Source organism: Theobroma cacao, chromosome 10 (assembly GCF_000208745.1).
Source record: "Theobroma cacao cultivar B97-61/B2 chromosome 10, Criollo_cocoa_genome_V2, whole genome shotgun sequence".
NCBI lineage: Eukaryota > Viridiplantae > Streptophyta > Magnoliopsida > Malvales > Malvaceae > Theobroma > Theobroma cacao.
In genome coordinates, this window is record NC_030859.1 from 20,733,647 (window position 1) to 20,739,646 (window position 6,000).

The window sequence follows — 6,000 nt, forward strand, 5'->3', positions numbered from 1 at the left end:
CCTTCAGCAAGGGGCATTCTGATCTGAAATATTCAAGCTTCTTGCACTCATAACAAATGACATCTTCTTTCTTATTGGATTCATTTTTATTTTTTGTTTTTCCATGAAGAGCTTTGTTCTCTTCTATAACCTTTCTTAGCCAGCCTCCAATCTCTTTGTCTCATAAGTTTTTTGAATCTTCTTGCTACCATTGCAAATTCTTCATCATCATCATAAGACAGATTATCTAATTCTTCTTCAAGTGTGCTTACTTTTAAGGCAATGTTTTTTCTTCTTTCTTTTGCTTTTCTCTTGTCTTCTTTTTTTTCTTTTTTAAGCTCTAACTCATGAGTAAGAAAAGACTTGTATATTTCATCAAGAGTGATGATATTTAAATCCTTGGCTTCCCTAATGGCAGTCACTTTTGGCTTTCAAGTTTTAGGTAGGCTTCTAAGAAGTCTTTTCACTAGTTCATGTTCAGAGATAGGCTTTCCTATTTGACTGAGTTTATTTGTAATATTAGTGAACTTATCCAGCATGTTGGTGATGTCTTCATCAGGTTCCATCTTGAACATTTCGTAATTGTGAGTTAGAAGAGCAATTTTGGACTCCTTGACTTGTGAAGTCCCTTCATGGATGACCCTAAGTTTGTCCCAAACTTGTTTAGCTTTGGTATAACTTGACACCTTGTTAAACTTAATGGGAGTTAAGGCATAATCTAAAGTGTTTATAGCCTTGAAGTTTGTCTGAACCTTTTTGGTTTCAACTTCAGTCCATACAGCCCTTGGCTTAGGAATAATTTGTTTGTCACTACATTTATGGTCGAGGGAATGAAAGGTCCATTAGTGATGGCATCCCACATCTCATAATCTATTTCCCTTATATAGATTGACATTCTAGTGCTCCAATAGGGGTAGTTAGGGCCATCAAACAAAGGTAGTCTGTCCCTCAGTAACTATTGATTTTTGAAGAGCCATTTGAATCTACCCTATGGATGTTAAGCTTTAAATATGAGGGTCAGGCTTTGATACCACTTATTGGTCCCAAATAACTGTGCTAGAGGGGGTGAATAACACTTTTTGGCTCTTACAAAACTTGACTTTTAATCGGGGACAAATTGAATATCAATGATGAGAAATTTGATACAAAATGAAGGAATGATTTAAGAAAGAATGAAACTGAAAAATAAAACAGAGCAGATAATACATAAAGATTTATAGTGGTTTGGTCAAAAACCTACATCCACTACTTTGATTGTTCAACCAAGGATTTTTCAAACAAAAAAACTATGAATTGTGGAATTCTTAAACTTCTACCAAGCTTTAACAATGGCTTTTCACAGGCTCAGCCACAACCTTTAACAATGATTTTTCCCGAGATCAACAAAAACTCAAAACTAACTTTTCTAGGCTGAGTTAGAACCTATACAATCAATCAAGCAACCCAAGCTTGATCAATCCCCTTAGAATGTCTCGCACACTCTAAGTAATCAAGGAGAAAAGAAATAAAGATGTACCTATGATCATTAACCTGATCTGAATGGTACAAGTTGAAGTGCTTAACTGAATTACAAGGATTGGAGTGAAGTGTAGAAAGTGTACAGAGAATTTTTGCTATTTTTGAGCTTTTTTTTAATCTTGGAAGCCTTCGATATGTTTCTTAGCCGTTGGGAGTGCCTTAAATACTTGGAAAATCAACTTTGATGGATGTTTGATAGATTTTGACCATTAGAAACAGTTTGGAGTTGGTTCTAGTTGTTAATCTGTCTTCTAATATTCAAATTCAAATTTTTAGATAGAGAGCTCTTAGTTGACTAATATACTTTTTAGTTGATTAAGTTGTTTCTGTCTTCTGATCTCAGTTTTTGGTAGTAAGCTCTTAGTCGACTAACAACAACTCTTAGTCGATTAAATCATCTCTGTCTCTGAACCCAGTTTCTAGTAGTAAGCTTTTAGTCAACTAACAATACCTCTTAGTCGATTAAGTCGTCTCTATCTCTAAACCAGCCATCATCACTTTTGAGTTTTAGTAGACTAACTCCCTTGATTATTCGACTAAGTGGCTTCTATTTTGTGGTTCAATTGTAGCTCCTCATTCTTATGAGTTTTGATATTCCCCTTTTTGATGATTAATTTATTATTAGTATCCATTTTCCATCCTGCACACTCAAGTAGCATAGTTAGACATAAATGAGTGGGAATGTTTTATTTTCATAAAAAACTAATGGAGCCAACACTGATGAAGGCTATTGATGAGCAATTTGAGTCTTTAGATAAAGCATTGGCTAGCAACCTAATGAGCAAGTTGACATCAATGAAGCTTGCTAGTGTTAAAGGTGTTCACGAGCACATTATGCGAATGAGGGATAGAGTTGTTCAATCAAAGTCCTTAAAAGTGGAGATTTCTGATGATTTCCTGTTGCACCTTGTTTTGTATTCTCTTCTATCTCAATATAATGCTTTCAAAATCTCCTGTAACACATGTATATTTAAGAGAAAATAAAATTGATTCAGGAAATGGGTGAAAGTGCACATTTTGTAACAGGAGTTGATAAGAAAGCTTCTAACAAGAAAGGGAAGGGAAAATCAAATGCAACTGGCAAATTTAATGGACCTACCTATACTAGAATGAAAGACAAATCCACGTGTTTCTTTTGTAAAACAAAAGGATACATGAGGAAGTATTGTCCTAAACTGAAGGCTTGGCTTGAAAAGAAAAGTAATCTCATATCTTGTGTGTGTTATGAATTTAATATGGTTTATGTTTCCCATAACACTTGGTGGGTTAATTCTAATTCTACAATCCATGTTTCTAATATGATGCAGGGTTTTCTAAACCTAAGGAAATTGACAAAGAGTGAATACAACATCTATTCTGAAAACTAGATGCCTTCTTGTGTGGAAGCAGTTGGAATGTATAGACTAGTTTTAAAAACTAGTTTTGTTTTGGATTTAGAATGAACATTTTACATTCCAAGTTTTTTTATAAATTTAATTTTTGTTTTAAGACTTATACCTTTGTATTATTCCTTCAACTTTTTTGGAACATTTTTTAATTTATTAAAAAATGCAACTATTGTTGTAAATGGTACAATGGATGATGGTTTATTCAAAATTCATTTAAATGATAGTGTTCCTTATAGTTTGATGGCTTCACACGATAGTACTGGTAGTAGTAAACATTGTGTTATGAATGAGAAATCTTCCATATTGTGACATTGAAGATTTGGACATATCTCCATTGAGAGAATCAAAAGGTTAGTAAATGATGGAGTTTGGAAACTCTTGTCTTTATGGATTTTGATACTTGTGTAGATTGCATTAAAGGAAAACAGACTAACAAGACTAAAAAAGGTGCCATGAAAAGCTCTGAAATATTAGAAATCATATGCACAGACATTTGCTGCCCTATTATGTGGTTAAGTGGTCAAAAATATTTCATCACTTTCATTAATGATTACTCATGATTTATATATCTATCCTTGCTTCATAAAAAGAACGAAGCTTTAGATGTTTTTAAGATATATGAAGTAGAGGTAGATAAACAATGTGAAAAACAAATTAAAATTGTGAGGTCAGATGGAGGTGGTGATTTCTATAGAAGGTACAAAGGAATTGGACAAGCACTTGGTTCATTTGTTGATTTTGTCAAGAGTAAGGTATTGTAGCTCACCATCTCAAAACGGTGTAGCAAAAAAAAGAATCAAACATTAATGGATATGATAAGGAGTATGCTTAACAACTCCGAACTTCTTTTATCTTTATGGAGTGAAGCCCTTAAAACAACGTACATATTAAATAGAGTTCTAAATAAGGTGGTTCTTAGAATGCCATTTGAATCATGGAAAGGTTGGAAACTAAGTTTGAGACATTTACATATTTAGGGTTGTTCAACTGAAGTTAGATTTTATAATCCAAAAAAAAAAAAGTTAGGCATAAGGACTATAAGTGGATATTTTATTGGATACGTTGTAAAAGTCCAAGGGTTACAAGTTTTATTGTCTAGATCATACAAGTAGAATTGTTGAATCAAATAATGTTAAGTTTATTGAGAATGACGCAGTTAGTGGGAGTGATCAACTTAGAAACTTAGTTTTTGAAGAAGTTTGTGTTTTTTATATATCTCCCACATCAAGTAGCGGATTGGTTGTTCATCCAAATATAGTGGACATTAAGGAACAAATTATACAAGCTCCATCTACTGAAAATGCTTTAGAAGATCTTATTGAGAAATTACCATAAGAGGAATAACCTATTGTGGAACAATCTCCACAAGAGGTTGTTGACACAACATTAAGAAAGATCTATTAGAGCAAGAAAATTAGTAATTTTTACTGATTATGTCATGTATCTACAAGAATCTGACTAGGACGTTTGTATCAAAAATGACCTAGAGATGTTTTCACAAGTAATGGAAGGTGATAAATCTAAATTTTGGTATGATGCCATGAAGGATGAGATGAGTTCTATGGTAAATTATCGAATCTAAGATCTTGTTGAGTTGCCTAACTAGGGGAAGGCCATTGGTTGTAAATAGGTATATTAAACCAAGAAAGACTTATTAGGCAACATTGATAGACATAAGGCTAATCTTGTTGCTAAAGGATTCTCAAAAAAAGAAGGAATTGATTATCGAGAGACATTCTCTCATGTTTCGAAAAATGATTCTTCCCATATCATCATGGCATTAGTTGCACATTTGGACTTAAATTTACATCAAATGGATGTGAAAACAACATTCCTCAATGGAAATTTAGAGAACGAGGTTGATATGAAACAACTTGAAGGGTTCATTTCAAATAAAGGTAAGCATTTGGTTTGAAAGCTTAGAAAGTCCATACATAGACTGATGCAAGCCTTTCGTCAGTAGTATTTAAAGTTCCATAATGTTATCTCTTCATTTAGTTTCATAGAGAATGTTATGATCAATGTATATACCACAAGGTTAGTCAGAGTAAAATCATTTTTCTGGTTCTATATGTTGATGATATTTTGCTTGTAACTAATGATATGGGATTGCTACATGAGGTAAAACAATTTTTGTCTCAACATTTTGACATAAAAGAAATGGGTAAAGCGTTTTATGTCATTGGCATCAAGATTCATATCTTAGGTTTGTCTTAAAAAGCCTATATCAATAAGGTTTTAGAGAGATTTTAGATGAAAAAATGTTCACCTAGTGCTGCACTTATTATGAAAGGTGACTAGTCTAATTTGAACCAATGTCCTAACAATGAACTTGAGAGGGAACAAATGAAAAACATTCCATATGCTTCGGCTGTTGGAAGCTTAATATATGCTCAAGTCTGTACTAGACTGGACATTGCATTTGCAGTAGCAATGTTGGGAAAATATCAAAGTAATCTAGGCTTAAATCATTGAAGTGTTGCAAAAAAGGTCATAAGGTACCTTCAAAGGACTGAAGATTTCATGTTTACATATAAAGATTTGACATCTTAGAAGTTGTTGAATATTCGAATTCAAACTTTGCTGGATGTTTTTATTCTCAAAAGTCAACATTTGGATATATCTTTATTGTTCATTTTTCTGCTCATGCAAATGTACGTATCCCTCAATACTAATAATGAAAACTAAAACTAATCTAAAATCTATTAGCAAATTTACTTTATTAAATGTGAATGACTACCAGACCTAAGATTACGATATCCCTTAATACTTCATCTGATTATTATCTCTCTTTCTTAACTTAGTTTAATGGATTAAGTTGCTAACCTAGAGTCTTAAATTATTTACAAGTCTCTGTCGAGTTTCTTATAAAAATATATCTCCTAATTAATTTACTATATGTCTATGCAAATTAAAGTAAAGAAAGATTCATTAAGTTTGTTCTCTAATTTTGGCTACGTATGGCTTATAAGTGTATATCTACCCTATATGCAAATCAAACCACCAACTCAACCAAGTATATTCGGTCATACGCTATCTTATTCAAGGTCCACCTAAATCTTCTTCGTCAAGGTTTAACATAGGTTTCCAGTTTAATCTAATTGGTGGCCAGTCA